The sequence below is a fragment of the Emys orbicularis genome, chromosome 1, assembly GCF_028017835.1.
Source record: "Emys orbicularis isolate rEmyOrb1 chromosome 1, rEmyOrb1.hap1, whole genome shotgun sequence".
In the NCBI taxonomy this organism is placed as follows: domain Eukaryota; kingdom Metazoa; phylum Chordata; order Testudines; family Emydidae; genus Emys; species Emys orbicularis.
This window is the reverse complement of record NC_088683.1, coordinates 300,769,154-300,794,099: the sequence shown is the minus strand read 5'-3', so window position 1 is coordinate 300,794,099 and position 24,946 is coordinate 300,769,154. Positions and strand designations below refer to the sequence as shown.

At 39.7% G+C, this 24,946-nt stretch overlaps 1 pseudogene; it reads left to right on the top strand.

Annotated features, from left to right (window-relative positions):
* The first annotated feature begins 17,388 nt into the window (after positions 1-17,388).
* Positions 17,389-24,946, top strand: part of LOC135895730 (uncharacterized) — a 30,354-nt pseudogene continuing 22,796 nt past the window's right edge.

Genomic DNA, 24,946 nt, shown 5'->3' with positions numbered 1-24,946 from the left:
AGAGGTGTATATATTGTTACAGGTTGACAATATAGCCAAATGGTTCCTGTTTATCACTGTATTCTGTTAGTTCAGAGATCAAAAGGAGATGTTAACATTTAGATGAACTGTGAATGTAGTAATATCATCGTTCTTATTTCTCTTTGAAGTTTGCCGTAAACTACCTGTAAATAGCTGAAGATGGGCAGTTGCCTTATGTTAATCCATGTAGCTAATTACCAGTGATGCTTGGGACATAGGAGTTCTACTTTAAAAAGCTAGGATAATTGCCTATTGTTCACCCAAGGACTGCACACTTTCCTAGACAACTATGAAAAGAACTCTAGGGCCCTGATACTTTCATCTCATATTTGCTTAAGATTCATTGGGGGAAGTTTGAATCGCAAGACTGAGGTCTCCAGTTCCATTGTGGATCGCCCTGATATTGGACATTGGACTATAATGAACTGATTCTGGAAAGGACTCTTTGCAACTCTAAAGTTCATCATCTCTACTATGAAACTAAGAACTTTATTCATATCTCTATGTATAATGATCTTTTAACCAATACTCTCTCCCTTTTTAAATACATTTTAGTTTAGTTAATAAGAATTGCCAGTAAGCGTGTATTTGGGTAAGATCTAAAATATTCGTTAAGCTGGTTGGTAATGTGTCCGATCCTTTGGGATTGGTAGAAGTTTTTATATGATAACAAGATTTTTAGTAATCCTCGTCATATTTAACTTGGCTGTCTGGGTGGAAGCCCAAGGCTTGGTTGCTTTAAGGGAACTGTATTTCTGGCTTCTGGGTAACCAGTAAGGTATTGTAGAAGCTGTTGTGTTGCTGGCTTGGTGAATCTAAGCATTAGAATAATCACCAATTATTGTCTGCCCCATTCTTTGCAGTTTGCCCTAATTGAACAATCTCAGGATGGTCCCACCTGGGACTCCGGACACAGACTCAAACTGTACCACAGAATCTCTATGAATGGAATTTCCATACATGAACAATAAGAGTACAGCAGTAGGAATATACTACCAGTCATCTGACCAGGATGGTAACTGTGAATGTAAAATGCTCAAGGAGATTAGAGAGGCTACAAAGGCAGAAAATACAATAATAATGGGGGATTTCAACTATCCTGATATATACTGAATATATGTCACCTCAGGAAGGGATGTAGAGATAAAATGTCAAGATATTACAAATGACTGCTTCTTGAAGCAGCTTTTCCTGGAACCCACAACTTTGCTGTTTCCCATGGTGGCATTTTTTGTTACTCTTAATTTTTTTTTTTAATTTGGGGTATACATTTAGTTTGAGCCTCTATTATGGTGTTTTTAAATAGTCGCCATGCAGTTTGTAGGCGTTTCACTCTTGTGACTGTTCCTTTTAATTTCCATTTCAGCTTTCTCATTTTTCTGTAGTCCTCTTTTGAAGTTAAATGCTACTGTGGTGGATTTCTTTGGCATTTTACCCCATCAAGGATGTTACATTTAATTACATTATGGTCACTATTACTGAGCAGTTCAGCTATACTCGCCTCTGGGAACAGCTCCTCTGCTCCAATTAGACTAAATCAAGAACTGCTTCTCTCCTGTTGTTCCAGGACTAGCTGATCTATGAAGCAGTCATTTATGACATCTAGAAATTTCATCTTTGCATTCCTTTCTCAGGTGTCATATATCCAGTCAATATAAGGATAGTTTAAATCCCCCATCATAGCATTTGCTGCCTTTCTAGCCTCTCTAATCTCCCCAAGCATTTCCCAATCACTGTCATCATCCTGGTCAGGTGGTTGGCAGTATATTCCAACTGGTATACTGTTACTGTTAAAGCATGGCATTTCTATCCATAGAGGTTTCATGGTACAGTTTGATTCATTTCAGATTTTTACTTTATTTGATTCCCTGCTTTCTTTCACACATAGTGCCACTCCCCCACCAGCACAACTTACTCTGCCATTCTTATATATTTTGTATCCTGGTATTACTGTGTCCCATTGATTAGCCTCATTCCACCAAGTTTCTGCAACATATATATTATATTAATATTCTCTAGGCACTCAAATTCACTCATCTTAGTATTTTGACTTCTAGCATTTATATATTTTGTCAATATTTAGTTGCTTACCTTCATATATTATATTTAAATGGGACTCTTTTATGTTTGACTGTTCCTCACTAGCTTCTACCTTTACTTTACCAACTTCTTTTCTATCCTCTTTACTAGGAAACAAAATTCCTCCTTTAATAAATTGATGTCTCCTCCTGAACCATGTGCTCCCCCCCACATGTCTGTTTCCCCCCAACCCTTAGTTTAAAAAATCCTACACCCTTTCAATTGTACATGCCTGCAGTCTGGTTCCATTTTAGTTTAGGTGGAGCCCATCCTTCATGTAGGCTCCTCCTTTCTCAAAAGGTTCCCCAGTTCCTAATCAACCTAAAACCCTCCTCCCTCCACCATCATCTCATCCATGCATTGAGACCCTGCAGTTCTGCCTATATTTTTGGCCCTGCACACAAAAACTAGAAGCATTTCAGAGAATGCTATCACAGAGATCCTGGCCTTTAGTCCCTTACATAGCTGCCTAAATTTTGCCTCTAGGATTTTTCTCCTACCTTCCCTTTCCTCCTACGCACTCCTACCTTCCCTTTCCTTCCTAGCGCTACACATAAGTCTGTTTGGATGTTGCATGAGATCTTCACATCCGACAAGGACATGTTATATTTATTATTATTTATTTTATAGCATCCAAAATGTGCTAGGTGCTTCAAAAATGTATATGGCATGTCACAGGGCCAGTAAACCCTGCCTGCAGATTGAATAAAAGCTTCATTAAAAAAAAAAAAAAAAAAAAACTTTATTCAAGTGAAACAGTTCACTCACCTATAGTTTAAACCAAAATAGCCCTGAGAATACTGGACATAATAGCTCTAATTCATTCCTGGTTTAATTCCACTGAAATCAATTGGCATGCATACATGTAAGTCTAGGCATGTTAGCTCAGCATGGCAAATATAGAAGAGATTATTTTTCAACCCACAAGAAATAAGATCTTCTAAGAATGATTGAACTATTTTGTTAACTGATAAATTTCTCTCTGAATTGTGCAAACATATAAAAGGAGGGTTAAAACGTCCCAGATGGAGGCAAAAAAAAGACTCAGCCATCTGGTAGAAGAAATTATCTGAAAAGTGGAATCTTCAGTAAGAATTTTTTGAAGAAAGAAAAGAGATGCTCTGAAGAGGAGTTTGGAGTAATGGGCAAAGTAGATGAATAAAAAAGAACTTTGAGATAAGAATTTTCCTCTTCCAGTTTGAAGTGGAAACAGCATGACTGTAAACATTTTATTTAGAAGAAATGAACATTTATAACAGAATGAATAAGATTATTGTCAAATTCTGCCCTCAGTTATGCCTACACACCCACTGCTAACATTAGATTCACCTGCTTTTATACTTGTTTTATTGGAGAAGACTTCTGTACCAGCATCTGCCTCCACAGTAGTCGCAGACTCTTGGGGTTGGACTAAATGACCTCCTGAGGTCCTTTCCAACCCTGATATTCTATGATTCTATGATCACACCTGCACTTCATGATCTGTATTAGCTACCCTTTGATTCTGAATGGAATTTAATGTGACAATTTTGATCAGGTGGAATTTTCAGAAGTGACTTAGAATCATAAGTTAAATTGAAAGCCAGTGGGATTTGTGCTCCTATGTCATGTAGGCATTTTTTAAAAATGCCATCCTAAATGGCTGAGGTCCGGCCTACAAGAATTGCACCTTTCTCCCTGCATAATTCTGCCATAGCTGAAATCAAAAAAGGAGCTTGAGCTGTCACGTCTTTGGTGTAAAAGGAAGGGCACTCCTGACAGTGTGTTTTCTATGAGATCCCCTAAACTTTGGAAATCATTCTCAACCTTGGTCCTAAATAACTTTAATCTTCTGGTATTCAGGTTGTATTAATAATTCTCTCTTTGCTCAGAATTTGAGGAAGCCAAGTTCCCCATGCTGGACACTTACCAGACTGCTTTGAGGTGAACCAAACGATGAATCCCACATGCCCTTAGCTTATGGGGGCTGGGCAGATTTTAGGTCTATAGGTCTTTGGGTCTATAGGCATGCACTCCAGATGCTAACAATGTGTCTCATACCCCTTTTGGAAATATGGACACCATGGCCCAATTCCCTAGGCCCTGAAATTAGTGTAAACCTCCGCATCAGCTGTTGCACATTCCCCAGTATCCCATTGAAGGAGTGGGCCTTTTGGTTTACAGTTTACCTCTTCAGAGACACATGGTAGCACACAGGCTTAGCAAAAGGTTTCTAACACTATTACTCTGTACATAGGAGATAAGGCACAAGCAAGCACAGATAGTTAGAAAACAACAAATAATCCAGAATGTAACTGACCTTTCCCTTGGGAATTCTTAAGGTCTGTCTGTGTTCAAGTAGGCAGGGTTCCCCCAAGATCAGGCTCCTGCAGCACTCCCATTGGCTTGAACTGATGACTCCGAGGAGAGCATTTCCTGCCCTTAAATTATAACCTTCCATTCTCCTGTCATATGACCTCCTGATCAGCCTCAAAAGGATGAGCAAACCAATGTGACTTAATTGCCAGGCAACCTCTCCCCTGGGAAAAGCAAACCTTTTGTACAGGGTGTTTCTCTTTCAATAGAGGACCATCCAGATTTAATCACCCACTATTGTTAGTCCTATGCCACTACCCCTCAGAATTGCAGAGCAGCATGGAAGTAAGGGAACAACAGAGAAGACAGCAAACCCCACATTCAGAGTGGAGTCTGCAGTCTGACATAAATACACATCAAGAGCCCCCAATATCAAACAGAATTCCTAAATCATACAGAGACAGATTCTCCAAATCAGCACAGGGAGGAGATGGATAAGGGTTGGTATTATTGGGGAGGGTGAATTATTTCTTTGTTAAATTTATTCTTTTGGCTGGTTAATGCTGGTGAATATGTGCTGCTGGATTTGCTGTTTTGTACAGGGCGAGTTTTGTTGTTGTTGTTTTTCTTTAAATTCTACCAAAAGCAACATGGCCAAAATTTTCAAAGGGAATGACTTAAGTTCCATACTTGGGCACCTCAATCAGTGGTCTGATTTTTGGTGGTGCTGAGCAGCCACTGTTCCCATTATAGTGCTCTAATTTTAGATACTCAAGATTGAAAAGTATGGCCATAGAGGATGAAATATACATAATGTCAGTATCTACCATAAAATTTAATTAATTACTTTAATATAAACAAAGTAATGGGAGATCTTGTTTTAGTGGCTGTATGGAGAGATTTATCTGGTAATGCATTATTTTATTATGTAGCCCCCCTCCAAAAAAATATTTTTTTGCTGAGATAAAAATCTCTTCCAACTTAAGTTATACAATCTAATACTGTAATGATGATCTTTTTCTGGCTTGTTTCAGGAAACAAGATGAAAATATAACACTAAATGTAGTACAACAGTCCTACAATCCGATAATATTGCAAAAGAAACTGAATACTACTTGGCATGAGATGACACGCTAGAAATCTATATGAAATTAAATGGACAGCTATGTTGAAAAGATGTGAATTGCAAAGAACAAAATCTTATATTTAAACAAACACATTGGAAAAAAAGGACTGCATCTAACTGCTTATTCAAAAAGTTAGCAATGGCCAGAAGAAAATGTAATGATCTTCCTATGGTGATCAAACTGGGTGGGGGCTGAAAGGAGAGGGTAAACTGAATTAAAGAAAGATACTATGTAAAGAAAAAAAAAGGTTGACGAGCTCCTTGTTTGTCAGAATGTAAAACAAGCCCAAGAGAATAAAGTCAATAGAACAGTTTTCATAGAATCAGTTTTCATAGAACGTTGGTAGGCTATTCCAGTACTTAACTATACTTATAGTTAGAAAGTTTTTCTTAATATCTAACCTAAATTTCTCTTGCTGTAGATTAAGCTGATTACTTCTTGTCCTACCTTCAATGAACATGGAGAACAACTGAGCACCATCTTCTTTGTAACAGCCCTTAACATAATTTAAAACTAGTATCAGGTTCCCCCCTCAGTCTTCTTTTCTCAAGACTAAACATACTCTGTTTAAAATCTTTCCTTATAGGTCAGATTTTCTAAATCTTTCATCATTTTTTTGCTGTCCTCTGTATTCTCTCCAATTTGTCCACATCTTTCTTAAAGAGTGGTGCCTGACTTTGGACACATTTGAAGCATTACTAGTGCCAAGAAGAGTGGGACAATTACTTCCTATGTCTTGCATACAACACTCCAGCTTATACACGTCAGAATGATATTAGCCTTTTCTACAACTGCATCACATTCAGTTTGTGATCCACTATAATCCCAGATCCTTTTCTGCAGTACTTGTGCCTAGTCAGTTATACCCCATTTTGTAGTTCTGAATTTGATTTTTCCTTCCTAAGTGTAGTACTTTGCAATGTATTTATTAAATTTAATCTTGTTGATTTCAGACCTATTTGCCAATTTGTCAAGGTCATTCTAAATTCTAATCCTGACCATCTCAGTTTAGCATCATCTGCAAATTATATAATCATACTCTCCACTCCACTATCCAAGTTGATAATGAAAATATTGAATAGTAATGGACTCAGGATAGACCCCTGAAGAACCACCACTAAATACATCATCCCAGTTTGACAATAAACCATTGGTAACTACTTTTTGAGTATGGTTTTTCAACCAGTTGTACATCTCTTTTATAATAATTTCATCTGGAGCACATTTCGTTAGTTTGCTTATCAGAGTGTCAAATGGGACTGAGCCAAAAGCTTTGCTAAAACAAAGATAAATCATGTCTAAGGTTAAACTTTGTCATGGATATTTCTAGTAAAAGTCACAGACAGGTAACGGGCAAAAAAGAAAAATTCACAGAAGCCATGACCTGTCCCTGACTTTTACTAAAACTATCCGTGACAAAATGGGGGTGACATCTGCAGGTCCCCACACTGCCTAAAGCGGGGAAGCTTGTCGGCTGCTAGGAACCACCTACAGCTGCTGGGGGATGTGGGTACCCCCGCCACCTGCAGCTCCAGGGGCCCATGGCAGCCAGGAGCTCGGAGGTTCCCCCGAGGCCTGCAGGGGCCAGGAGCTGTGGGATACCCCTGCCACCTACAGCTTCGGGGGCCTGCAGTGGCTGGGAGCCTGGGGGTGCCCGCCACCACCACCTGCAAGCTTAGGGGTTCCCTCCACCTGCGGCAGCCGGGAGCTGCGGGGATCCCCCCCCCCGGCAGCTATGGGGGTCCCAACTGCCCACGGCAGCCGGGAGCTCAGGGGTACCCTGCCACCCGGGAGCTGCAAGGTGCCCCACCACCCATGGCAGCTTGGAGCTCCGGGGGCCACCAGAGGCCAGAGTACCTGGCAGCTCCCTGCCCCTGCAGGTGGCGGGAGACCCTACAGCTCCCAACCACCACAAGCTGAAGTCACAGATTCCGTGACTTCCATGACCTCTGTGACTAAATTGTACCCTTAATCATGTCTACTGCTTCACTCCTCTTTTTATCGGAGCTGTATATTTCAAAGTTCCTTAAGTGACATGAATATTAAAAAAATTCTGCAGCTCTCTCCTGTTTTATCATTCTCTGATCCTGGATAATCAAAACAATCTCCATAAGTAACATAACGCTATAAAATTATTTACCTCAGTTAAAGCCCTCTTCTTGACTAAAATCTTTAATTAGTCAATCGGAAATTGCCTGATATATGAATGAGACAATCTTGCTTATTCTCAAGAAAAATATATAGGAGGAACTTTGTGGGTTCTCCTAAATTCATGTACACTTGCTTATATACTTGGTATCAGGCATAAAAATTTAATTGTATGGTCTAAATAAATCTTTTTAAGAAAAAAAATGTAATGGCTGATAATTTACTCAAGTATGTTAATATTATCCATTCTGTTGGGTTAAACAAGTCCTCCTTAGTTGTTTGGTTTCTTAATGAAGAAAAAGCATCTGAAGGAGTGGAGTGGTTGTTTTTGTTTGTCCATGCTTAAAGAATGGTCTTTGGCCATAATTAAGTGAGGTATATTGAAGCTAGGAATGCATCTCCCAAAGCCAAAATTAGTTTAACATCCTGGAATCTATTTTTTTTTTTTTGAGGTAAAGGAGTTGCCCTTTAGCACTGAGCAATATAGTATATGACTGGAACCTTTAACACAATTTAGTAGAGCGAGTACGGCTGTCATAAGTTTAAGAATTGGTTGCATGGTGTATATGATTGCACAATATGATGACAATATGTATTAGTTGTTTCTAATCCAATAATATTTTCAAAATGTGTAAGGAATTTCTGGGTTCAAAACCAAGTTTGAAAAAGCAGAAGCACTGTTCCCTATGCTCTCCCTGGAGTTCTCTTAAAGCTAGCTTTGATTTCAAACAGACTTCTAGTACAGCTAGTTACATAGGGGTTAAAATATCAAAGAACCATGCAGACTTATTCTCTTTGAATTATAGTCCACTTCTGAAGAAAGTTTCAGAAGAATTAGCTCACTGGAAATCACTATGCCTTTCATGGGGAGACAGAACAAATGTTATTGAAATGAATGTTCTAGCAAGATTCAATTATTTATTACAGGTTTTGCCTATAATGATACCACTTTCCTTTTTTTAAATTCTGACAAAAATTTGCATGGAATAATAGTTATTCACAAGCTGGTATTATTTGGCTTCAGCGAAGAAAAGAAAAGGGAGGTTTTGCTTTGCCTCACTTTAACTTTTATTTTCTTGCTACTCATTTTACAGAAGTATTTGATTTTTATGTGGAAACCCTTTTCAACCCTTTTCTTAGCCTACAGAACAGTCCATTGGACTAATTTAAAATATATTCTCTTTCTTCCTAAAGCAGATCTCTGAAGATGCGGGGTCCAATCCTGCAATACTCTCATTGACTTCCGTGGTGTAGGACTTACCTAGAACTTGGCATCTGTGCATGTTATATATCTATTTAACTAGGTACTTTTGCAGCTTCTTAAGTGATATTTTGTGCAGGATTGAATCAAGAGAGCAAGCACCCTCTGGTTCAGTATTTCTCCCCCTATCTAATAATAACCAATTAGTTAGTTATAATACTTTTGAGTTACATAACACTGACACCAAGGATCCTCTGGATGCCAATTAGCAGAGGGTGAAGGGTATGGGGATCCCCTGGGTTCACCCAAAGGATGTCATGTAAGGTCTCTAATGAAAGGCTGTGTCACACTGGTCATCATAATTATTTCAAAATGTATGTACAGACATTGTGTAAGGAGTTACATGTATACATTGAAAAATATGTTCTTAAGATCTGTGACCAGGGACTGGTCATCAGAAAAGTGAAAAGCAGGTTTTCTTTCATGCAAGAAATAATTATCCATTTGTCTGTTTATATGTAAATTATGTATTGTATGGTTCACTATGGGCATCCATATACAGTCTGAGCCAAATGTTAAAAAAGGATTGTGAAATCTTCAAAGAGAGAAAATTTACAGGAAGAAGTGACCCAGCAGGGAAGTGCCCTGTTTACATGTAAGGACAATGAAATTTTGGGGGTATAACTAAGGGGTACAGAAGTACACCTTCAGCCTTCACCTAGGAAGTAAACTGATAGCACATTTGCTTCATGAAAAAGGAATTTCAGCCAGGCTTGGTTGAAAATGCTGGAAAGAATGTTGGGTGCGATAAACTTCTTTAGGCAGGAGGATTATATGTTATTTAAGTTTAGGCTCTAGAATGCATGTTATGATTTTGTTTTAGATGTAACTATTTGTTCCCATCTCTTACACTACTTTTTATTTGAATATTTTTATTCTTTCTTAAATACATTTCCTTTTGTTTGTAATTGAACTCAAGTGCTGTAATTGAACTCAAGTAACAGAGGAGCGGTGGTCTAAGGTAGAGCTGGTAAACTGTGATGCTCTGTTCCTTTGAGAATAGAGGATCTGGAATTTCTCTAGGAGCCAGTGATCAGGGGCTGGATACCACATGGGGGATTCTTTAAAAAAAAAAACTCATGGGCAGAGGTGCCACTATTGTCAATCTGCACAGCAAAAACAGTCCCAAAGGAGAGTGCTTGAGTGTATGACAGGCTAGTTGTGTTCGCGAGCTAACACCCAGTTAAGCACATGCAAGTCTCCCTCATGCTAGAGGCAGGTAGTAACAAGGTGACTCACAGCCCTAGGTGCCCCAAGAAGCATCACAAACACCTTCTACCCAAGGTACTTAAGGGACATTCTCTTACTTGTGAGACAGGGAAAATTTAAAATCCCTATTTTCAGATATGGAAATCGGTGCAGAAAAAGATTATGTGATTTGCCTAAAGTCACATAGCAAATCTGTCAGCTGAGAACAGAATGCAGGTCTCCTAACTCCTGAGCAAACAAGGCCATTCTTCCCTTATTTTAACCTACATTGTTTTCTTTTCTCCTTTCTCAGTCCTGCTCTCTCTCCCATCTAGCTTTTTCCAGTTCCATTGTCTGTCTTGTTGTCCACCACCTGGTCCTTCCTGTCTCCTCCACCACGACCAATTTCCACTTGTCCTCTCCCATCCAAAGATGCAGTCTCCTACCTGTCTCTCCAGTTTGCTCAGTTTAGATAGATTGCCCCCTGTAACCTCCTCCTAAGGACCAGCAGGCAGCCAAAGCATGTAACTTGCTCCTCTGCATTACTCTTTATTGAGAGACATAATGGAGGCAAGAGAGCCAGCAGGATTATCAGGGAAACCTGGGCTTCCAGTTCAGCAGGCCAAATAACAGTTTGTAGCCAACTACAGGATAAGCCTTGCTCAATGTCTGTTTTAATCTGTGACATTGCATGAACAGTGACAGTGCCACAACAGGGACAACCACACTTCAGCGATTCCTTTTAAGCAACCCTAGTGGTAGTCATTAATTTCTTATGAGAGTGAAAAGTTTATTTGTCTTTTTACTTAAGCAAACAGAAATGTATCATTTGTTTCTTGGTGTATACCATAGATGGTACAACTTGTAATACAATAATAAACATGCTGGAGTGGCTGGATTTTCAAGGGCCTGTGACACACCAAAAGCCTGGCATTTTGACACAACGATCCTATTGAATCACTGATGTTAGAGAAGGACTAGACCTAATAGATCTCTAATCAGCCTCCTGATCTCCCAGTGCAGGACCATCCCAAAACATACATTTTCTAGTATTCTGTCCAGACTACATTTTAATGTTTCAGGTGACAGGTTTATGACTATTTCCCTAGGGAGGCTATTGCATAACCCAACTGGAATTTTCCTTAATATTTAGCCTACATTTTCTCTTTAATTAGTCTTAGTTAAATCCCTTATACTAACGCAAAAACCTCTTCTCTCTCCTTGGGTGAAATCCCGGCCCAAATGAAATCTATGACAAAACTTCAGGATTTCACCATTGGTCTTTACAAGCAGCAGACAATTACAGTTATTATATACCCCTTTCTTTTTGCTTAGTCAAGCAAATTTATCTTGCTCTTGTAAACTCTTGCTCTTGTAAACTTGCATCATAAAATCAATCCCTGTAGTTCTTCTGTGAACTCTTGATGAAGATTTTAACTATGACTGAAACAACACAGATCCCTAGATACCTTTCCCCATCTTGATACATTGCTGTTTAACATTATTACTATTAGTTTACAATCCTTCAGCCAGTTTTCAGCTTGAGTGTTCCTACTGATCTGAATTAATGTTTCGAGTATGATTTCATGATATCTTTTATTCTATGTTTTATTCAAATTCAATTATATGAATTATTTCTCCATTAATTTTGTAATTGTCAAAATCCTTCATTTTCTAGCAAAACACATTCTTTGCAAACCAGTGTTGCTTATTACTCACTATCCTAGAGATGTTTAGCTAATTTTTTCCTCTCAATATTTGTTCCACTGTTTTACTAGGGACAGAAGTTAAACTTATGAGACAATAATTGCAGAATCACTGGGTAGTTGCAGGATAGTGGGAGAGGAAATAATAAGCAACTGCCACAGCAGACTTTGAAGAAGTGGCCAGCAAGTCGTGAGGAAAACTAGTAGAGTCCAGGCACAAGGTAGAAATAATCATGATCATGGTGATCAAAGGCAGCAGGCAAATCAAAAAGAATTAAATAATTGAAGTGCTCCCTTGATTTAGCTAAGAATAGATCACCTATGGCTTTGGAGAGGGCTATTTCAATGAAGTAGAAAGGGCTGAAGCTAGATTGTAAAGGATGTCAGAGTTGAAGCACAAGTGTAGATAGCACACTAAGATTTTACACCCAATTAATTTCCAAAGAAGATGCAAATTCATCCCATTGCAGTTGAATCAGGATCCTATAAAAATTGACAGAGACTGAGCTGAGCTACAAATACAAATGTACCACTTAAATATTTCACATGCGTAAGGACCATTTTGTCAGGGCAACTCTAGTAGACTGATATCCCTGACTAAGAAAAGTGGTATTTGGCAACATTTAATAACCTATATCGGAAATGACTTGGTCTGACCATCACTGGCATAGATAACACAAAGGATCAAATAGTTGAAAGAACATTCTTACATGACTCCTGGAGAAATGGATAATGGTCTCCAACGGCAGAAAGCTGATTCAGAGAAACACAGCAACTAATCAGTATTTGGACCTTGAAGTGGACCCAGTCTGGAGAAATATACCACTAATATATCAGTAGGGATTTCAGAAGGCACATTTGAGAAGTACAACACACGGGAGGCACTTTACCTCTAATGAACACACACATCATTAACAACCTATCATGTAACAGATGTAGAGAGCACAACAAGTACTTAGAGACACTATTCCAAGGAGAACAAGTCATCATATTTTTGTCCTTTTGATATAGAGCTGCAATTAGAAGCCCCACATTCATTTTATATGACATATGTTATATTATTATTCTGTCTGTTCTAGGGGCTATGAGTAAACCATATAGATATCTGTCTTTGTTTCTCAATACTAACCATGTCAAAATGAAAAAAATCATCTCATTTCTTACAAGTGAAACAAAGGTGACCTACACTTTATTTTTAAACAACTAAATGTGGTTTTATGAACTGAATGTCCCAAATAGCAAGGGTAATGTGAACACTCTGCACATAAATTATTTAACTTACCTTGCTTGTATTCAGTACATGTCCCTTGAAATCCAGACTAACAGTCTTGATAGACTCTGTATGACCATGCAATCCCTATGACTGTATGATCATATACTGACCCCTATCATATACTGACATCATAGCTACCAAAGAATTCCCCTAGACCACACTGAGGGCGGTGGGTAAATGGAGGGTTTTTACTGTACATGATTTTGAAAAAAATACTATTTTATATCCCAAAGGGAATATATAAGATAATATTGTAGCAAATGTTTGCCTAGGACAAGATGGTTGTTGCAATACCACACACAACAACCACTCTGATCTCATGATTAATTCAGGGATAGATCCAAAATCACAGGGTCTAGAAATGTAGAGTCCTGCTGTCAATGTGAAGATCTGAGCAGCCATGGCCCCAGTATGCTGACAAATACAACATATACAGACTTATTAAAACATTATATAACACTCCAAGTTGACAAAGATAACAGAATTCACCTTGCAACAGTTTAGAAAGTTTCTGCTGTTCACTAGTAGTCAAATGCTGAGTCGCATTAACTGTGTCTAAAACTAGGTCATCAGATTGTCCAGACAACATCTTCATGTCTGGTGGTTAATTATTCTTTATTATATTTAAAATATTTTAAAATATATACGAGTCGTTTGCAGGAGTTAGAATCACTTTTATTACACTGCAGTTTTCTTTTCCAAAGAAAAAGAATTTCAAATACCCAACGGGCTTTTATAAGCAACAAAGAAATAAAAAAAAATGCTTTAAGAATTATGAGAAATACCTTGACAGTTGTCTTTTTAAAAAAAGAGTGTGGAAACGTTTGTCACAACCTTACTGTTACTTAAAAGGAGTTCCGTGCGTTAATGGAAATAAAGCACAGACATGTTCATTCATCCTGAATAGAGCCTCTGGCATTCAAATTCCACAGTTTGAGGACAGTTGGATTAAGTTCATGAAAGGACCTTGAGCACTCGTGGCTTACAGGCCCCCTGTGAAAGGTATGGCAATTTGATTTTCATATGGTTTGGCACTTTGTCTTGTTACTCCTCCATCACCATGAAACTTACTACAGTTGACAAACAAGTTTTCTAATATACTGGAAGTATGAAATCTATATAGCGTGCATAACTCTGTCTGGATAAAGTGCTAAAATAAACCTATACTAAAGCAGTCAGATATAGCTTCTTCTGTGTTCCTGACACAAATGACAGCATCTGCACATGGCAATTGCCTTTGCACCATGTTCCGAACTGCACAGGGATATCACTGATTAAACAAACAGCGTATAACAGCATTGGGAGTGACCTGCCCACTGCGCTAGCAGAAATGCTTCTAACAATGACAGGCGAAACATGTGTTCAGGAAAAGAGAGTAATGAACAATATTGCCATCTGGTGTGAAAGTGTAACCTAACATTTTGTCAGGTTTTAACAATGATAAAATAAATTGCATAAATATTAATAATCTTGTCTCAAGGATCTATAAACACTTTACAAAGGTGGGAAAATATCATTAGCTCCATTTAACAAATAAGGACAGTAAGCTAAGAGAAATTTGCTCAAAGTGACAAATTGGCAGTCAGGACTGTAACTCAGTTCTCCTGATTCCCAAACATCTTAAACATTCAAATAAGCTGTAGTTTGCCAATCCACTTCATGGTCTCATCAATCAATAACCAAATAGGAAACAGGAAAAGCCAAATGATATGGTTCTTATAAGCTAGGCATGTATATACTTCCAGGTGCCACAATGATAGCTGTCCTCTTGGTTGACACATTGGAGATTGAACTGGGAGTATCCGGAGCAGCAAATATGAGCTGCTACAGCTGAAGCTAAAGAGTCAATGCACTGCAGCTAGGGAGTATAACAGCTCATATCTTATACGTGGATTTTGACACAGAGAGGGGTCACTATAACCCATACTCATGAGTTACTTACATTCCCCAACTGCTGTCATTGCTAATGCTGTTCAGAGCTATCATACAAAAAATATTGTAAAAGTTTTCTTTCCATTCTGACTTCTTTCATAGAATCATAGAATATCAGGGCTAGAAGGGACCTCATCTAGTCCAACCCTCTGCTCACAGCAGGACTAATCCCCAGACAGATTTTTACCCCAGATCCCTAAATGGCCCCCTCAAGGATTGAATTCCCAACTCTGAGTTTAGCAAGGCCAATGCTCAAACCACTGAGCTATCCCTCCCCTCTTTAATAACCTGCCCTGTGATCCCTGTCACATCCACACCAGATCACAAATGCTGCTAATGTTTACACTTTGCTTTGGCTGGATGACTGAAGTATCCCACATTAATTTTGAAACATTTAATTCTGCCTGGAGGCCCAAGTAGCCAATATGAAGGCAACTTCAAGCACATGAGGATACAAGTGATACCATGGTCCAGCAAAGAGATGACAGACTGAATAAAGGCAAGCAAATTGGGGAGGATTAATTGAAAAGCTTTCAAGTTATGACAGGTATTGAGCTTCTTCAGATAGGACATGATGTAGTCAAGAAAATCTAGAGGACACATACCATATTAGCATGTTGTTTCTGCTACTGATGAGACTCAACTGGTTACAATAATTGACTCCTCCAGTCTCCAGAATAACTTCTAATGGTCGCTTAGCATTTGCGCCCAGTTTTTATTAGTTATTCCATCATTATTTAAGGATGTGTTATATGTACTGCCTGTTAAGCTACTAGCCAGGGTAGTATCAATTTAATACATGATCATTCCTTGTGGGATTGCTAGATTGCTACATGAAGGAATGTATTCTGCCAATCAGAGGGATGAATTCAAGTATCTAACAGGTACTTTTCATCTCTAAATACTGGGCATATTTAATATAATTTTTAAAGCCTGTACTAACTTTCTTTAAAATTTGAAAAAGTTAATTTCACAGTTAAATATGGGTTTGAAACAAACGAAAGAAGTAGAGTGACCATAGGAGAAGGCTAAAGTGTTGCTTAATAAGTTGCTATTTCTGTTCACAGTTCAGATGGGAAGAATACTAATAATAATGTCAAAGTTTCATTTATTTATTTAAAAAATAACAAACTAACATGATTAATAATAAGATCCTGATATACTTTGGAAACAATATTTCTTAGAATTCTTTCCTCTGTCCAACTTCTATTCATGGTAGTGCAATCTGTATCAATATTTACAAAATTCATCCACCATTTCTTGAGTTATTTTCCTGAAACATTTTCCACAATGAGTCGGCTTCTCTGAGAAGGAAGTTGGCAGATTATTTCTGGTGTTACTCTTTTTATATTCTCTCCTGAAAATACAGAATACTATGCCAAAAATAATTCCCAGATCAGCATGCTATTTTTATTAGTCTATAGTACACACATTTTTAATAGGCAACTCTTGTCTGCCACTTGTCTGATTTTGCTTTGAGAATGCAGCAAACAGGATTGGTGCAACCTTTCCTTCCAGAGTATTGGAATTTACATTAGTATCATACCAGTTTTTAGTAACTGGGAATCATTAATTCCATGAGAAATGATGACAAATCTTAGCCTTAAGGCTAGAACACTCTTGAAGCATGTTAGCGCAGATTTTAACTGATGTCACTTTGTAACAGTGATGACCATTCTGAAGTTCCTGTTACGTTGCAGACAAATTAATTGTGACATACTAATGTAATTTTCTTTTCCCATGAACACTCAGAGTACAAAACTTGTCCAGTTCAGAAAGACAAAACATTCAGGACAATCACTCTTCATTGTACCTCTAATTAAGAAGCTTTTATAAATAATTCAAGCTATGACTATGATTAGTTTTTATATGGTCAAAAAGACATGCCTGTTTAAATCATGCCTAGATTTAAAAAACAACAACAACCCCACGGTTGCCACAACAACTCTAAAAATCACAAAAGTAGAAAACATCTATGTGATCCAGGCAATCCCTAGCCAATACAGATTGTTCACTATAGTACTTGGTTCAGTTTATTTTAAAAAAAAATCAAGCTAGTTTACTGCACATCCCTTGGGAGACTATGCAAGAGTTTTAATAAACCCCAGAAAATGTGTTTTTTCTATATTATCACAAGGTTAGGCCCTGGTTATTTAATAATAAGAAAGTTATTTTCTTCTTATTAAATATGTATGGGCCCTGATCCAGCTCCCATTAAAGTCAATGGAATGACTTCTAATGACTTCCTTGGCAGTTGGATGAGGCTCATATTGCAGAAGCACTCAAAGGCCCCAGTTGGGATGTTGTGTTAAATGCTGCACAAATATAAATTAAGACATGGTGTGAAACCCTGGCCCCATGGAAGTTAGTGGAAGTTTTGCCATTGACTTTACCCACATGATCGAAGAGGATTACATCTGGAGGGTATAAATATCCTGCCCCGACTGCATGCCTGACAGGTCAGTGCCCACACCTGAGCTGGGCTTCTGGCTCCCTATTACTCTGCTTACCTCTTTTGCCTTTCCCTCATAACTCAAGGAAGCAGGAACCCTTATGGGGTCCACAATCCCTTTCTTCTTGCTGCCCAGACAAAGACCTACTGCATTCAGTTGTGGAGTGCACTTTGTAATACGTAAATATTTTAAGTTATTTAGTATCCTATCTGTCTCTCACCCTAGCCCTCTTTAGTTAGCTTAGCAGGATTGTGGCAAAGGCAGGTCTTGAGGCAGAATATGAAAGAGGAGAGCCTAGCTGCACTCAATTTTGGTTCTAAATGGATTTTTTTCTCTGTATATTTGAATGTGTTTGATCAACCTACTTGCAACAGTGCCTGGGCTTATCTAACCACATTCTCTGACTCTGACATAGCAACTACATGCTTTTAAATTGTATTTACCAGGCTCTGAGTGCGCTCATTTTATCTTACTATTTTCTCCTAATTAACGCTGCTTCATCTACTTCCTTCTAGAACTGACCTGAAACTTAACTTTCCATTAATATAAAACAGTAAGAACACTCCAGTCTTTTTTGTTTTATATCATAAGGCAACACAGTTGATTTCAATAGAACAGTCAGTCTATCACATGTACAAATGCCTTCAGCTAGAAATGCAAAGTCAACTGTTATAAAATCTCTATACAGAATGAACGGAGAGATTAGTCCTTCACTTCCATCAGTTACTCCTGATGTTGCCACAATCTTTCCCCATTTGGTCCATCACAACAAAGTCATTGTGGTTCTATTTCTTGATTTCTCCGAGATTCTGCCAGTATCCAGTTTTTCCAAACAAATTTGAAGATCTGATCTGACTATACATGCATTCATGTAACATCAAAAGTCATCTTTCACTCTAGTTATTTATTTTCTAGAAACTTTTCATTTAGTATTGCAGGTTATAATTTGCATGAATAATCAGATTTTTTCCCCTTCCTTTTCTGGAAAGTTGTAGGATTCTTATGGAATAGCCCCATGGATTTCAACAGGGATGAAAGGATAGAAAATATTCTAAAACCATAATTTAATAGAAAGTTATAGCCTTTCTATAGAATTTTGTACTGTCTAGTAGATTTTTTATTGGAGAATTGTATCCCTTCTATTGATTTGTACAGGTGGGATTCAACTTTTTATAGAGAGGTCACCATTCATTCTAAATACTACAGCAATTTTCCATAACAGAGACAGCGGTATGATATTTTGCATCCCTGATCCTTCTTTTTTTCTCTCTTCTTTTAGGAGAAGGTACCAGAGCTTTCCTGGGCTATCATGTACCACCCTCCAGAATTGATGCTTATTCCTCACAGTAAAGAATTCCTTCCTGAAAGGTGTGGTCTGGAAATATTTCAAACTTCTAAATATTCAGTCTGGCCAGAATATTTAACTCATTAAGAGAACTGAGCTTTAATAGAGACACCACAGCATGCTAGGTTCTGGTTGTCTTATTATTTATCACTTGTATTGCACAAGTGTTTGGAGACCCCAGTCATAGGCCAGGGCCCCATTGTGCTAGGCATTGTACAAACAGGTAACAAAAAGACAGTCTCTGCCCTAAGGAGTTTACAATCAAAATCCACTATGAATAAATAGGTCATTTATGCACATAGGCACTGACTCCGTGGGTGCTCCAGGGCTCAAGCACCCACAGAAAAAATAGGGGGTGCTCAGTACACATAAGCTATAGTGGTTCCTGGCCCCCCTGAGTTTTGTTACTGAAGTCTGATCATCAGGCCTGCCCTAGCCCCAGATAGAGCTTGAGTGTGGAATATGATAAATTCTGTGCTGCTAACAGCTTCTGCCCTTGGGGCAGGGAGTTTGTTTATAAACACAGGCAGGGTGATTAAGATAACAAAAGGCTTGTCATTAAATTAAATTAAGGATCGTTAGATGATCCTGAAAGCATTGCCAGGCACTCCAGTTAAAAGATAAGAAACAAAGGGTAGGAATAAATGGTCAATTTTCAGAATGGAGGGAGATAAATAGTGGTGTCCTCCAGCGGTCTGTACTGGGATCAGTGCTGTTCAACATTGTGATAGGTTGGATCACAGAGACCACCTTGGGACTGCCATCTGATGTGTTGAGACTACCTCTGAGCCCGTTTTCCCTGCCAGCTTGGGACTCCAGAACCTTGCCTTGTTTGAGCCAGATACGCTTTCCTGCTGCAAACACAGACCCAGGTCTGAACACATCCCCTAAAAGCTGCAGGCTTAACTGAAAACAGCTTAAGAAGTGTTCCTGTTTCCAACACTCAGGTACCCAGCTCCCAATGGGGTCCAAACCCCAAATAAATCTGTTTTATCCTGTATAAAGCTTGTACAGGATAAACTCATACTCTATAACACTAGTAGAGAGATATGCACGTATGGGTTAATTAATAAGTAAAAAGTGATTTTATTAAATACAAAAAGTAGGATTTAAGTGGTTCCAAGTAATAACAGACAGAATAAATAATATTACAACAATTTGACTTCTCAAACTATGTGACTTGTCATAACTAATATACACAAAAAGCAAACCCCAAAAAACCAAGCAAGTCAAACCAACAACAGTTACCCATGAACTAGCACAGCACGTTTTAACTTTTCTTTCAGCATGAAACAAGGAAAATAAATCCCATCAGTAAGTAAATGAAGTGGATCTCAGCATAACCAATCTATGAGCCTAAAATGAGCTTAACTCCCATGGTGGGAAGGTTTCAGATTCATACATTATAAACCCAGAAGGGACTATTGTGACCATACTTACAAATTTAGGGGAAGATTTTCAAAGACACAAAGGGCAGTTGAAGCATCTAATTCTATTGTCTTTTAGTGGAAGTTGGGTTCCTAACTGCCATTTGGGCCTTTGAAAATCTCCCCGGTGACAAAGATAACACTAAATTGGCCCATGCCCACAATTCAAAATCCTGATACCTAATTACCTGCTTTGAGTTATTAATGTCTCCAATGTAATCAAAATGTTAATAGAATTTGGGTTTTGGTATAGGGGATTGTCTTCCCCAACTTGAGTGAGGAAGAGGTTACTTACCTTGTGCAGGTTCTTCGAGATGGTTGTCGAGACGGCCTGTTTGGAGGAAGTAAAAGACATATTACTGAACAGTCATAGAAAGAATACGAGAAAGATATATATCCATAAGTGGAAACAATTCAGCACTTGGTGCCAAGATAAACAGATCTTACCAACATCTTCCCTTCTAACAAGGGACTACATATTAGAACTTTAAAAATTGGGACTCTCCACGAGCTCCACGAAGGTATACTTGGTGGCTATCACAGCTTTCCAAGAGAAGGTGGATGGAATCACTATATTTGCCCACCCAATGACTAACTGCTTTCTTAAGGGCATTGTGGCGGGGCAACGACTCACCGGCGTGGCACCTCCTGCTGGTCATCTCGGGAATTAGCTCTTTCAGCCTCTGGAGCGCCCTCTGCAGGCCAGTGTCTCACCTGCCACTGGCCCCTGTGTCCCTCCTGGACCCCAGTGCCCTTTACATCAGGGTTCTTCCCCCTAGCAGCAACCCAAAATCTGGGTCTCCCCACCCAGGGGAACCCCCAACCCCTTATCCCCACCTTGCCTCAGTGGCTATGCCAGTCATCATCCAGCCCCCGCTCCCTGGGGCAGACTGCAGTCTATATCCTTGAGGGGGCCACTTAGGGATCTGAGGCAAAAATCAGTACTTGGTCCTGCTAGTGAAGGCAGAGGGCTGGACTCGATGACCTTTCAGGGTCCCTTCAAGTTGTATGAGATAGGTATATCTCCATATATTTATTTTTATTTATTTTATTTATATTTATAAATCACTCATCATCAGCAAGGGGGGTTTGGACCAGCTGCCTCTTCCTATATCTGGGCTGCCCCTCTGCAGCCCCAGTACCCTTTAGTGGTCCCTTACTTCGGCCTGCAGCCTGGGGCTTTGCTGGGCTGGAGCTCCCCAGCTCCCTGGCCCTTCCCCAGCACTGCTCCACCCCAGGTACCCTCCTTAGCTTCCCAGGCAGCCAGGTCCCTCCCTCTCAAAAGGCTAGAGAGAGAGTGTCTTTGCTTCTGGCCCACTGCCCTCTTATAAGGGCCAGCTGGGTCCTGATTAAGTTGGCTGCAGCTGTGGCTGCTTTCTCAATCAGCCCAGCCTTTCCCCTGCCACAGCTGTTTTAAGCCCTTCAGGGCAGGAGCAGGGTAACCACCCCGCTACAGGCATTGAGAACACGTGCCCCACAATATGGAACCCGCTGCCCAACCTCGTCTTACGCGGACTGATGGGAAAGCCATTTGAACCCCTCACAATTGGCTCATTACTACACTTATCTATGAAAGTGGCCTTCTCCAGACGAGTGGGAGAGTGAGGTGCCCTAAGGGCACATCCCCCTTACACAACGTTCTTTAAAGATAAAGTTACTTTAAGACCATACCCCAAGTCCCTACCCAAAGTCACACACACCCTTTCATTTGAACCAACCCATTAACTTACCCGTGCTTTTTCCAAAACCACATGCAGATGGAAGGGAAGCCTCACTCCACACAGACATTTGCAGAGCATTAGCTTTCTACATTGAAAGAACAAAAAAATTTAGAAAATCACTGAGACTCTCTATCTCCATAACAGAATACTCCATAGGACAAACCATTTCAAAACAGAGACTATCCAAATGGATATCAGGATACATCCATCTTTGCTACCAAAAGAGCAACCTACAAGCCCCAGTGGGAGTCCGCACACACTCTACCAGAGCACAGGCAGCTTCTGTGACCTTTCTCAACAATGTCCCCATTACCAACATTTGCAGAGCAGCAACCTGGGCATTAGCTCACACATTCACAGAACGCTATGCTATAGAACAACAATCAACATCAGATGCTTGCTTTGGACTCACGGCGTTATCCAACATCTACAACACAACTCTGAAGCCCCTCCCTTCCACTGAGGAGCACTGCTCAACAGTGACCTAAAGTGGAACACCCACAGGAACACTCCATGAAGAAGAAGAAGAAGAAGAAGAAGGTTACTCACCTTGTGCAGTAACTAAGGTGTTTCGAGTTGGTTGTCACTACCCTCCCACCTCCCCTCTACTTTGGAGTTTCATACAGATTCTCTGTGGTAGAGAAGGAACTGAGGGATGGTTGGTTGTGCAGTGCTATGTAACCACCTGGAGTGGTGCAAGACAGTGACGGCGCGTGTGTGACCCAACTAGGAACTGCTACCACAAATCTCCGATTTCAGGTGCAGGGTGTACAGACACCTAAAGTGGAGCACCCAACAGGGACGCTCCTCGAAGAAGAAGGGAGTTGAGTTGCCAAATACATTCTCTGATTATGATGTTATTTTCAGAATAATGAATATATTTACAGTACCACACTAGACCTTCTGATCATTAGACTCATTCAGAAACTTTAGGAATGAGGGGATTTGGGCCTCAGTCTGAAGTTGGAAGTACAATTCTCTATGTAATTTGGTCAGGAACTTTTCAGCTAAACATTTTTCAATTTGTTGAAACCAGAACTTTTGATGGAAACATATTGGTTATGAATAAACTTTTGTCAGGATTGTTTTTCAAGTCCAGGAGGAAATTTCCTGTAACAGAGAGAGAGAGAGATCCAGTCCAGAATAGCCAAGCAGTTGGGGGACTCATGTAGGAGACCCAGTATTCAGTCTGCTAGATTCAGACTACTGACTTGAGCCTTGGTCTTCCACATCCCAGCAGTGTACGCTAACCATCTGGCTACCCAGGGATCTCTCCCATACCAAATGTTTTTGTGAAATTGAATTCTTGTTTCCAGGCAGCCCTGTATGTAATCTTACCCCTGGTGTACTTGGCAATAAACTCTGTAAGTAATTGGCAGGTTCTAAAGGGAGGTCAACCTTTCTTATTTTAAATATCTGTTAATTTCACACACACACACACACACACACACACACACACACACACACACACACACACACACACCAAAGAGAAATTATTTGAGGGCACAGCCACCAGTAAATCACAGTTCTTCTGCCACTCGGAAGAATAACAGTAATTTATTGCATTTAACCTGGAAGAGGTTAAATACATTACAGTTACTATTCTGATTCTATTTGACTGGGATATGGCACACTTAAGCCAACAGCTCAGATGATTTATTTGTCTGTCTAGATAAACTGCCTCCTCATGTCTGCTTCTCATATTTAAATATAGTTTAACTTAGACTATGCCTGCACTTATGACAGCGTGTAGAGTACATACACTGCATGCCCCCGTAACACAGCTATAACTAGCAGTGTAGATGGTGAGGCATTGCTTAGGTGAGTAGACACATCAGAACCTTAGGGTATGTACCCTACCTGGCTCTCTACACACAAAAGCAGTAGCTCCCATGGCTATACTGCTATTTTTAGCAGTGTAGCATCCTGCTGCCTCTCCAATGCAGGAGCCTTTCCCCACCACAGGGAAGGCTCCAGCAGCTGGAAAGAGATCTGGCAGGTGGAAGCCGTGGGAAAAAGCTCTGACAGCGCCCCCACTTCCAGAGCCTTTTCTCCTGCCTCCCCTGTGCCAGAGCCTTTCATTTCCACGCGTAACTACACACCACAGTGTGGATGCATCCTACTCCACTGCAACATGTAGCTGCATGCCGCCGCCACTGTAGATAAGGCCTTAGTGTTAAAAATAGTGTGTTGGGGGGTAGAATATACTCCAGCTATAACTACCTTACACACAGCAGGGAACACAGGAACATAGGAGCAACGATACTACATGAGACCAATGAGCCAGTTAGTCCAGAATCCTGGCTCTAACAGTAGCCAGAACCAAGGACTCTGTTTTCCATTTCATTTGGCAGTTTGATTCTCACTCTCTCATTGGTGGGGTTACAGGCAAAGTGCTAGAATTGAAAAAAAAATTGCTAAAGAATGTATTTCACACCCAGGCAAGGTTTCCAAGATTCCAATACATTTAAAATGATTTTCTTGAAAAAGCCAAGGTAGAGGTTTGTCAGATTTGTTGGCTTTCTCATAACAAAATCTTTTAGGCGCTCTAATTGCATATACCATTCCGATAATATCAATTACATTTATTTCTCCAATAGTCTTGATCATTTATTTCAAAGTGTTACTAAATCACTATTCTGTAATTTTTCCATTTGGGCTTAACTGATCCTGAAGTGCCAGAAGTTGTTGGTTTACCAAAGCAGTCACACTTCAAAAGTTTCTCCAAGTTTGCAAGATTCTAACACTCTTGAGAAAGATTCCCTGTATTTAAAATGGGGGATGCAAGTATCACTAGTAATCTCTCTCAAACCGGAAGAAACTTTTGACATGCAACTCCTGAGACTGCTTCCTTCCTGACACTATTGAGATAGCCCTGCCCCTTCTCACTTGCTGGTCCCCACCACAGCAAGGGACAGGAAATCTCAGGGGTGTAATGGTTAGCTATATAGTTATCTGTGGCATCATTAC